Consider the following 12,041-nt stretch of genomic DNA (forward strand, 5'->3'; position numbering starts at 1 on the left):
TGTGTTCCTTTCTGGGATATGATCTAGAAGTTTTTGCTTGACCATTTCCAATCTTTTGGAGGTTAATTTGAGATAAGAATCTCATGAACTTTCCCTGTCCTCTGACAATGAACCGCAATCAGTATAATTCAGGACCTTGTGGGAGTGTCTATACTTACCTCCTACTAACCACCAAAACCAAAAAATGAACCAAATTGCAACTGTTACTAAACTTTTAGAGCATTCTATCCTTCAGCAAGATTGGTGAGGCCCTAAAAACAAGACAGAGAACCAACAAATAAATAAATGTATGTGAAGAAGAAAAGAGCCAATTAGTTTTTTATAATATAGACTCATATCTTTAATCCAAGCTGAAATGTAAAGATTACAGTTCGAATCCAGCCTGGGCAGGAAAGTCCAACTAACTTCTTTTTGAGTGTGCTAGACATGGGCTTGAACTTGAGGGTTTTTACTCAAGTTTTAAAATACTACTTCCTGTCTCATGTGGTTAATTGGAGATGAGTCTGATGGACTTTCTAGCCCAGGCTGGCTTTAAACTGTAATCCTTAGATTTTAGGATACTGTGTAGTGCCTTGGTTCCCATGGGACTCTTATCTACTATTAACCACTAAAAGAAAAATAGAGGCGGAAGTTGAGCTGAGGCTCAAGTAGTAGAGCCTGCTAGCTTTGAAATGAAAAACAAAATACCCAAAATAAAACAAAACAACCCTCATAGAGAGTCACTAGGCCATGAATTCAAGCCTCCCCTCCCCCCAAAAAAAAACCCTCAGGAGTTGAGTTTTTGTTCCTGCTAGCTTTGAGCAAAAAACAAAAGGCCAAAAATCTCATGGACAGTGAAGTAGTGTGGCCTAAATGTAGAGCCTGCTAGTTTTGATCTAAAAAAAACAAGCCAGGTGCCTCTGGCTCATGCCTGTAATCCTTGCTACTCAGGAAGCTTAGATCTGAGAATCACATTTGGAAGCCAGCCTCGGCTAAAATGTCCCCTGGTGACTGTTTTTTTTTTCCAACTAAATAGAAGTGGCACTGTGTCTGAAAATAGTAGTGTACCTGCTGTGTCCCTGACAGACAGTTCCTAGGCATTGAGTTCAAGCCCCCAACTGACAATATCAATAAATTAATTAATTAAATACTGAGCATAAATGAGTAGGCCCTAATAATAAAGGACATGAACTTTGAAAAAGGGGGAAGGGACAATCAAATAAGTGAAAAGGTGGAAAAGGAGCTATTAAGGCTTTCTAAATCAAAACTGTAAGTCTACCTGCTCAGATTACTGAAAACTGAGGACTTTGGTTCAAAGCCAGCCCAGGCAGGAAAGTACAGGAGACATATTTTACTGTGTTCAGTATGGGGGCTTGAACTTGCTATGTTTTGCTCATGGCTACAGGTCTACTTCTTCCAACCTCTTGGTGGTTATTAGAGATAATTGTCTCATTGACTTTCTTGCCCAAGACTGGCATTGAACCATGATTCTCAGATTTCAGTCCTTTCTGTAATGCTCTTGACTTTCTATTGATATTCTAATCTCCTATTAATCACAAAAAATGCAAAAGTTGAGCTGTGGCTCAAGTAGTGAAACCAGCTACTATTAAGGTAAAAATAAATAAACCTCAAGGAAAGTCATCTTGACTTAATTTCAAGACCTAAGAACCACCACTCAATTAAAAAAAATACAACCTCAGTCACTGTGACCTGAGTTTAAGCCCTAGAAAAAGAGCTGCAAAAAAGAAAAACAGCCTGTAGTTTACCTGTGGTCAAAGTTGTAGGGCATGGTAGTTTCAAGGGAAACAAAAAAACAGCATAAGAGCTAGTGCCTAATAACAAATGTCAAAAGGAAAGAAAGAAAGAATAAATAACTGAAAAGGTGAAAGAAGAGGTAATTAAAGATTTGTAAATGTTGACTCACACTTATAATTCTGAATGCTAAGGAAACGGAAATCTGTAGGTCATGGTTCAAAGCCATACTGGACAGGAAAGTCCATGAAACTTGCTTCAGTGTGTTCAGTTGAGGGACTTAAAATTGAAGTGTTTTGCTCAAGGCTACAGCTCTACTATCTTCCACCTATTAGGTTGACTGGAGATAAGAGTCTCATTGACTTTTCTGCCCAGGCTGACTTTGAACTCTGATCATCAGATTTCAAGCCTTTCTGTACTGCCCTGGACTACCCATGGAATTCTTGCCTCATATTAATCACTTAAAGAAGGCAGAAGTTTAGCTGTGGCTCAAGTAGTAGAGCCACCTACCCTTCAGTTAACTAAGTAAATCAATAAAACCTCAGAAAGAGAGGAGAAGAATGAGAGTGAAAGACAGAACGTCTTACAATAAGCAAAAGGAAAGAAATGTATATATCACCTGGAAGAAATAATTGTATTGTCAAAGCTTATAGAATTGTATTGTCAAAGCTTATAGAATTCACAAACTTTATCGACCATAATAATGACAATTTGCATTGTGAAGGTTAAAATATGTTTGTGACTTCAACTAAATATCACTATTCCACAATATTCTGAAATAAGAAAAATTTAGGTAATCACCTAATCTCAATAATAGTAAAAATCTCAAAAAGAGTCACCAGGCCTTAATTTTAAGCCCTAACACCAACGTGCCTAACTCCGGCCAAACACACACACACACACACACACACACACACACACACAAACACATACACACACACACACACACACACACACACACACACACACAGAGCAGGAGCTGAGTTCTCATGCTCGGAGCAGAAGCCAAATGAAACAAAAAGTAGACTGTAGTAGACCTATGGCTTAAGTAATAAAGCAAGCTGCTTTTAAGAGAAAAGAAAAGAAAACCTGAGTATGAAGGCAAGGCCCTAAGCCCCTGACTCTTCCCAGAATGGAAATCAGTCATGGAATCCAACAGTTTGTGCTTGTTCTTGGGATCACAGCTGAACGTGCCCCTTCAGTTCTAGGCCCTCCTATCAAAAATAGAAGGTAGGCTTGTTCTTGGCTTCTGGCACAAGTACCTTGTGTAAAGGAAGCCCCTCCTCTTGCTTCCTGGATCCCAGGGTTCAGCCTCTCTTGTGAGTCAGGGTGGGACGTGGATGGCAGTGTGACAAGAGGTTCCAAATAGAGTGGCAGCTGTGCTAATTGACTTGAGGCTGACAGCTGGATGCCAGGGCTAAGTGATAACAGGTAGCTATCTCTGATTACCCAGCAGTAGGGAGAATGAGCTGGAGCACCTACTGGCTCTGCCTATCAAGTCCACCCCATCTCTTCTGCCCCTGTAACAACAAGAGGTTTAAATGGGGATCTGAGTTGGCTGTGTCAGATTCCTGCTCCCCAGCCCTACCTGTTTGCCTCTGTGTACACCACTGCTGAGGACACGCATCCAACTGCTCTGCAGCCCTACACTGTGAGGGAGATCATGTACATACAGGCAAGCCACTGTGGCAACCAGATTGGCGCAAAGGGGAGCATGACACTGGCCTAGGATCCTAGTCTCAAATTTAGGGGGATGAGGAGGAAGAGGATGGGGTTGGAGGGTGCAGGTGGTGGTGGTCATATCTAGGCTGAGGTAGGTGGGGCTCCATAGTAGTCCCTAACCTCCTGGAAATCAAGTCCCCCAGATAGTTTCCCCAATTTCCCTAATTTGTGTGGCCCAGGTGGGTGTGGTTTTTTAAGCAAGGCTTGCATGTCTTTGTCTTACCTGAGACTCAAGTCATTGTACTTAGTTTCCTGGGAATAGACTAATGCATTTTTGGTCTGATTTGAATGAAAGGAGTGCAGTGTCTTTGAGCTGACAGATACAGAGGATTCCCTTTTTGTCAACTGATGAGTATCAGATAATTGAGAACAGTTCGTCCACCTTAATGCAAATTTCTCTGAGTTTTCATGCCCTAACTCAGTTCCCTTAAGTTGGGTGTTTTCTAAATCAGTGGTTGTCTAAATCAGTGTATGCTCTGAGGACCCTTGGGGTTCTGGAGACCCTTCTAGCTGAGTCTTCAAGTTACTGCTTTGGCAACTTAATGTCCATATAAGACCAGGTTCTGGTCATAGAATCCAAACAGAATATGGTATCCCATAAGATAGAATACTCATAGGAGAACCCAGATGTCTTCTATTCAGCAAGATAGCAAAGAGATTAACAAAACTAAAATGCTATCAATTTTTGTGCTTTTTTAATTTAAAAAATCTAATTTTTTTACAAAAATAGTTGTGTCAACAGGACTTGGGTTTCTTATAGTTATTTTAAAATCCATTGTTTGGACAGTTAACATTCTAGGCCATAATACACTTCTATTTCCATCTCAGTTTTGGGAAATGCTAAGCAATGAGCACAACATTGACTGCACTGGAAACTACTATGTAGACAGCAGCTTACAGCTGCAGAGAATCGAGGTGTATTACAATGAGGCAGCTAGTGAGTGTCTCCCAACTGGCTTCCAATACCGTGGCAGAATAGGTCCCTAGGAATACTAATGACAAGGAAGGAGTTCCTGCCTTTCTTAGGGTGGTATTGTAGTTCGAATTTGGGGCCTCCATCTTGTAAGTCAAGTGCTGTATCCATCTGAGCCACTCCACCATATATTTTGTTTTAATTTTTGAGTATACACTTGTGAATTCCTCAGGAAAGCCTTTTACTGAGTTCCCCCTACCTGTACTTGCTGACTAGCCACACCTGGATTTTTTTTTCTTGTCATGGGGTTTCAACTCTGGGCATAGGCATTGTCCTTCATCTCTTCAATCTTTCTTTTCCTTTTATTATCAGGGGTTCCTTTTTTTAGAACTCTCTGGGCTTCTGGGATAACTCCTTCTAGCTTAGTTTAATTCATTAATTCTGCTTGTTGTAACATATTTGGAAATTTTAAGTTTTTATGTTTACTATGCGTGAGCTGCAAAACCGCTTGTGAAGTTGTAGGAGTTTTTGGAGGCAGCGTCACATCAGATGATAGATTGATTGGGGCATCGCCCACATTTAATCTTTGGTCCTAGTCTTTATTATTTAGAGAAGTCATCTCCATTGGACTGGAAAGAAACAACATGCTCTGTTCACGGATCAATAGAAAAATAGCCAAAACGAGAATAAAAGCAACGAATGTACAGGCAAGAAGAATATAGTAAGAATAAAGGTAGTAGAGGCTATAAAGGTGCAGCCAAGTGTATGGGATGCCTTGAACCAACACCCTCTTCCTGCAGGCATGCTTCCTTAAAGCTCTTTGTCTAACACGATCTCATGCAGACTCCATAGGAGGTGGCATGGCACCAACTATTTCAGGTAGTTTCTTGGAGATAAGAGTCTCCCAGAATTTCCTGTCCCAGCTGGCTTCAATCTGCGATCCTAAGATCTCAGACTTTTGAGTAGCTAGAATTTCACCCTTCAGCAACCAGAGCCCAGTTACATTGCCCTCTTTAAAATACAGATTAAATTTCTAAAAAAAAATTTTTTGAAATTGAAAATTTTAAAATTTTAAAGAGGGATGTTCAGTCACTAATATATATGTGAATAGTCCAAATCACAAAGCATAAAGTGTCTCACCCTGAAATCTATAACACTTCTGGACTTCAGCATTTTGAATATGAATACTTAGCCAACAATAAATTCTTTTTAAGGTTTTTAAAGTAAAAAACATTGTTGTGATGTAGAAAAACCCAATAATAATGTGTAAACACTGCTTTTAAATGATTCATATTGTCTTTCCTAATACAAACAACCTTACTGAAGTCTACAGAGTAGATTTTCAGTTTTTGTAACTGTCAATGTGAAATTCATTTAATTTTATATAAAGAGTTTCCGTTCTACATTATTGTATACAAACAGAATCGTAGATAATTGGTTTTCCTGTGTAATAAACCAATGAAAAAGTGCAAACAAAAGGACAGAGCTATTTAATGTATTTGAGTTTTATGGATCTACATTTGGGGATGTCCTCACCTTGGTATTTTGTGTTGATATTGCTTAAGTAAGATATAAGACTTTAATCTTGTGGTTCCTTGGTTGAGAGTTGTTGTGTGGGATTGTGTCACTCCTATGAACAGTATTTTATGTTGTGTCTTTATTAGATCCTGCATTTCAGGCTGGTTTGTTGGAAGAGGCAGAAAAATGCTCTGCTTTACCCAAGATTTTGAGATCCCCCTCCCAGGTTAGTTTTGTGGGAGGGTGATCTGCTTTGAGAATCACAAAAGAGGGGGATGTGTTGATGAGGCTAGGTTCTGAGTAGAGTTGAGGCCTTTCAACAAACAGTAGCTTTTCCCTGGGGCTATTTTGTGATAAAGCTCACAGCGCCCAGCCTGGAGCCATTCTCAGGGTTTCTGTTTTTCAATTGATTGTGGTGGCTGCTAGAGGGAGGGGCAGCCTCTGGCTCTGGTTACCCAGTGTGGCGAGCCACTCCAATGGCTGGCGCCTGAGCTGGGTGACTTTTCCCTGGATGGAGCTGAGTCTGGCAGGTCACTTCGCCGTTAAGTTCTTGTGACCTGCTAAATGACTCGTTTTATTCCAAGGCCTGAGCTGGAGCTAGCAGCTCCTCCGAGCTTTGTCGGTATCCAAGATGGAGATCACCGGTGCTGGGGGGGAGGGGTGGCCTTCCCTCCTCTGCTCCCTGAGAAGGGGTGAGGACGTCGGGCTTGTACTCACGCCGAGTCTTGGATCCTGGGTGGTCTCTGGTCTGCAAACAGCAGGATGAAGATGTCCGCTCCTTGTCGGTTCTTGTTGGTGTTGAGTAGAATCCGCTCATCGGCTGCGTCTGGCTCCTTCGTCCCGGACTCTCTGTGTCTCAGGTATGGCCCCACGGCGGTGGTCGCCGTCGCGACCCTGCCGCCGCAGCGGCAGCTGCTGGCTGGCTGAGATGTGTCTCCTTGGTTTCCCCTCTCTTGTCTAACTCTCTGTCCTGTGATGGCACACTTGGTGTGATTCTCTGGCTTAGGACTGTTCACTGGAACTCTAAAACTGCTTTCTATTCGATAGCTTGTTCAGATTCCAGCTTCTCCGCCATCTTCCCGGAACCCCTGCATATCAGGCTGGATGGCCAGTTTTCTTCATGTGATTGTTTAGGAAGGGGGCAATCTCAAACTCATGTTTATATCATTTTACCTGATATCCCTTTTGAAAAATCAGGTTAAATGGCAAATTGCAAGTAATCGCCCAAGGTTGCTCTGAGTATTTGAATACAGGGAAATGTGCTATTTGATAACAATTATTGAAACATTATAACACAAGAAATATGTATTTTATGTATTTTCCCTAGGAAAGTATTATACTTGAATTCCTCTACATTTACTTGCTGAAGAGCCACACCTGGCTCTTTTGTTTTGTTTGTTTTTTTTTCGGCAGTGGCGCTTAAACTCTGGGCCTATGCACTGTGCCCCAACTCTTCTGTTCAAGACAAGCAGCCATACCACTTAAGCCACAGTGCCATTTCTGGTTTTCTATTAGTTTATTGGAGATAAGAGTCTCACAGACTTTCCTGCCGAGGCTGGCTTTGAACAGCGATCCTCTGATCTCCAAATCCACAGTTGCTATGATTATAGGCATGAACCAATGGTGCTGTGCACCTAGCTACTTTTAATTGGGGAAGGAAAGGGAGAACAACAAAGGAGTGGGTAACAATGTTCAACAATAAATGTTCTCATTTCCTTACTCATGTAACTATAACACCTCTATACAGCACCTTTACAATAAAAATAAAATTAACAAAAAAAGAGAAAGGTTCTTGCTGTTAGGCAATGATGACTCACACCAGTAATCCTAGCTACTCAGGAGGCTGAGAAATGAGAATCATGGTTCAAATTCAGCCTGGGTAGGAAAGCCCCTGAGACCCTTATCTACAATAAACAACTCAGAAAACTGAAAGTGGGACTGTGGCTCAAGTGATAGAGTGCTAGCCTTGAGCTGAAGAGCTGAGGGACAGTGCCCAGGCTCAGAGTTCAAGCCCCACCATGAACAACAACAACAAGAAAAGGTGTTGTCATCTTTCTTTTGCCCCATTAGACTCAAAGCCTGATGCTCATCTTTGCCTCCTGAGTAGCTGAGATTTCAGCCACCATGCCCAAAGCAAAGGAATGAAATGCATGGAAATAGACAACTGCAAACGTCCTTAAAGTTGCTGAAGCCTCTTGCATGGTGATTCATTCTCAAGATATCTTTTCTGTTTCCATGTCTGAAATGCTGTAATTTCTGTAATGAATGCTGAGAGCCACTTAGAATCATAAGCTCTGCCCCTAAGTTCCTTGTCAAGTATAGGCCTAAGTCAACTCTTGTTCCCACAGGCAACAAATATGTTCCTCGGGCCATCATGGTGGACGTAGAGCCTGGCACCTTAGACTCAGTAAGATTGGAACCATAGAGTTTCAGACCAGACACTTCATATTTAGTAGGTCAGCATGGTCCATGGAAGATGGCTAACAGGCACTCCTCCTTCCTAACATCCAGGCACTCCAGTTCCCAGAGCTGAGCTGAGCCTTTATCCATCTAGATATCATCCTCACCTAACCTACCTATTTCAGTCCATGGGAGTCATGTCCCTGGCCACTCAATCAGCACAGATAAATGCCAGTCTGCAAACAGCCTCTGAAGGGAATGAACAGCGAGCAGGGAATGCCTCCAACAAGGTTTCAGCGCTGCTGGCCATTTCAAATACCTGGCAATAACAGGGAACCACTTCAGGACACCAGAAATCAAAGCACAGCTATGTATGAGCAAGGTGCAGACAAGTGCCTGCAGCTTAGCTTCCCTCTTACCATTCTGTTCTCCTGTTCCTCCTGTGAAAGTAAGTACTTTTCCAGTATTGAGGCAGGCTCTGTTCATTTTTTTTTTGGTCGGTCGTGGGGCTTGAACTCTGGGCCTGAGCACTGTAACTCAGCTCTTCAGCTCAAAGCCAGCACTCTACCGCTTGAACCACAGCATCTCTTCTGGCTTTTTCTGTTTATGTGGTGTTGAGGAATCGATCCCACGGCATTGTGCATGTGAGGCAAGCACTGTACCACTGAGACCCCTTCCCATCCCCAGGCTCTGCTCATTTTTAGAAGTACGCACGTGGTTTGGGTTAAAATGTATCTTCCTCCACATTGTCTTTACTTTCTTTAGAACCTGGGTGATTTGTAGGGTCCCAGACACATTGAAAACATTTCCTGAGGGCTAGGAAGGTGGCTCAGCAGTACAGTGCTTGCCTTGCATGCATGAGGCCCTGGGTTCGATTCCTCAGCACCATATAAGCAGGAAAAAAAAAGCCAGAAGTGGTGCCGTGGCTTAAGTGGTAGAGCACTAGCCTTGAGCTGAAGAGCTGAGGGACAGCGCCCAGGCCCAGAGTTCAGGCCCATGACTGGACCCAAAAAAAGAAAACATTTCCTTTATTTCATCAAAGTGTATCTAAAATAATAGCCAAAGTTGCTCAGAGGAGCCTATAGTCTGCACAATGTATATAGCACAGTCATTATTCCTGGAGTATGTGTCTTTGTGTCTGATAGGCAAGAACAGGGCAGGCAATAACTGGGCCAAGGGCCACTACACAGAGGGAGCCGAGCTGGTGGAGTCAGTGTTGGAAGTGGTGAGCAGAAAGGTGTGGCTCTCTCCAGGGTTTCTAGCTGCCCTACTCCCTGGGAGGTGGCACCAGGTCAGGCATGGGCACCCTGATTCTCAATAAGATCCGAGAGGAGTTCCCAGACAGCATCATGAACACCTTCAGTGTCATGCCCTTGCCCAAGATGTTGGACACTGGCACCTTAGACTCAGTGAGATCGGAACCATTTGGCCAGAGTTTCAGACCAGACAACTTCATATTTGATATGTCATCATAGTCCATAGGAGATGGCTAACAGGCACCCCTCCTCCCTAACATCCAGACACTAGTTCCCAGTGCTGGGCTGAGCCTTTATCCACCTAACCCTATCATCCTCACCTAACCCTACAACACCATCTTGTCTGTCCACCAGTTGGTGGAAAATGCAGATGAAACATTCTGCATTGACAACGAGGCCCTGTATGACATCTGCTTTTGCACCCTGAAGCTGCTCATGCCCACCTATGGAGACCTGAACCACCTGGTGTTGGCTACCATGAGCAAGGTCACCACCTGCCTGCACTTCCCTGCACAGCTGAATGCAGACCTGCGCAAGCTGGCCGTGAACACGGTGTCCTTCCCCTGCCTCCACTTCTTCATGCCTGGCCTTGCACCCCTGACTAGCCGTGCCAGCCAGCAGTACAATGCTCTTTCACTGCCCAAGCTCACCCAGCAGACGTTTGACACCAAGAACACGATGATCACCTGTGATCCCCACCATGGCTGCTACCTGATAGTGGCTGCCATCTTCCGAGGCCGCATGTCCATGAAGGAGGTGGATGAGCAGATGCTCAATTTGCAGAACAAATAGAGCAGCTACTTTGCAGAATGGATCCCCAACAACGTGAAGACACTTGTGTGTGACATCCCCCCACATAGCCTCACGATGTTGGCCACATTCATTGGCAAAAACACGGCCATCCAGGAACCCTTCAAGCACACTTCAGAACAGTTCAATGCACAAGGCATTCTTGCACTGGTATACAGGCAAGGACATGGATGAGATGGAGTTCACTGAGGCTGAGAGCAACATCAACGACCCGGTGTCCAAGTACCAGCAATGCAAAGATGCCACTGCTGATGAACAGGGGGAATTTGAAGAAGTCTTGTGGAAGAAGAGGTTTAAGACTTCCCATTGCTAGCAGTGCAACAGGAATGCTAGAGCATGCCTACTGCTTCTCAAATAAATGGTGCTTTCCTGAGCTACTGTTGTCCTGCAGTGGGACCTTGCTATGTATCATCATGCTCAGCCTTCTCTGTCAGGAACTCACTGACGGTGAATGTAAAAATGCAGATTTCTTTTAAATGATTGTTTTAAAACCCTATTTGTATAAATAAAGAAGTATACATTTTATACCCTGAGCCCTTTTTCTTCTTTAGAATCCTTTTTATTCTTTCAGTGTATTTGAAATATAAATTTGGCCAGAAGGATTTAATCTTAGCAATATAGGACTGGTACTGAAGAGGAGTATTAAATTCATGGTTTTTCTGCTATTTTGAAGAAGAGGATGACAAGTGCCAATGTTGTTGTTTTTCCCCCTGGCCCAGTTTTATAGTTTTCAATATCTCGAAAGCATGCAAGTAGCAAAAAAGCAGTTTGAAGAAAAAGAAAACTAGATCCAGATGCTACTTCTCCTTCAGACAACCACAGGTTCTTGTCTCATATCCCATCAGAGGGATTTCAGTCACATTCCCCAGAAACAGTATCAGGAACACTGATCCCTGTGTTTAGAGTTCAATTGGCAATGAAGCAGTGCTCACAGGATGAGTGCAAGTTCCTGGTTGCCAGGGAAGTTTCTCAAGGTGTCTGGCAGCTTTAAGTACAGAAGTGACTCTAGCTGTTTGAGGAAGTGAGAGGCTGAGAAGCTGACCAGTCCCATAGTGTATAAAGAACTGCTTGACACAGTACTTCCAAGTCAAGGAGAGGAGGGGAAACATGGCCTGTCCCAATTACCCATTCTCATGTTCATTTTTCCAGCAGTCAAAGCTGTCTGAGGCCCACAGGGTGTTGTAAGGATATAAGGGATGGATGGATCTAGCCTGTTGGGTATGTTTACTTTACATGAGTGAAACAGAAATCTCAATTGCTTAGAACCTACAATAGCCAGGAAGAGGGTAAACACTTCTGTTTTCACTGGAGGCCAAATCAGTCACTGGTTATTTTTGCCAGAATCTTTCACTCTTCTTTAAGTGAGGCTCCAGGCAGGTTGTCTGTGCCAAGCATTCCTCCATGGCCACCAATAACCTGTAAGAGTACCTTTTTCTTCAGAAACAGGGCTATGGGAATACTGCAACTTATAGAAAGCTCTAAGGAAAAGGTACTTCTGGGTGAGGTGCAAGTCCCTTGTTGCTAGTAAAGTTGGGAGATGGTAAGTTCCGTAAGTTTTCCTCTACCAGGCCTGAGGTTGGGGTAGGGTGGGGAGGGGTGGGATAGAGATCTTTAAGCCAAGCTGATCTCACTCATTAGAAAGTAAACTGTCCCAGAGAGTGATCTGTGACTAGAAGCAGGTTGTTTTGTGT

The 12,041-nt window shown here is 43.3% G+C and overlaps 1 pseudogene; it reads left to right on the top strand.

Annotated features, from left to right (window-relative positions):
• Positions 1–10,663, top strand: part of LOC138828851 (tubulin beta-2 chain-like) — a 45,318-nt pseudogene extending 34,655 nt beyond the window's left edge.
• Positions 10,664–12,041: the final 1,378 nt, after the last annotated feature.

Source organism: Dipodomys merriami, unplaced genomic scaffold (assembly GCF_024711535.1).
Source record: "Dipodomys merriami isolate MVZ:Mamm:240054 unplaced genomic scaffold, mDipMer1.0.p SCAF_166, whole genome shotgun sequence".
Classification (NCBI taxonomy): domain Eukaryota; kingdom Metazoa; phylum Chordata; class Mammalia; order Rodentia; family Heteromyidae; genus Dipodomys; species Dipodomys merriami.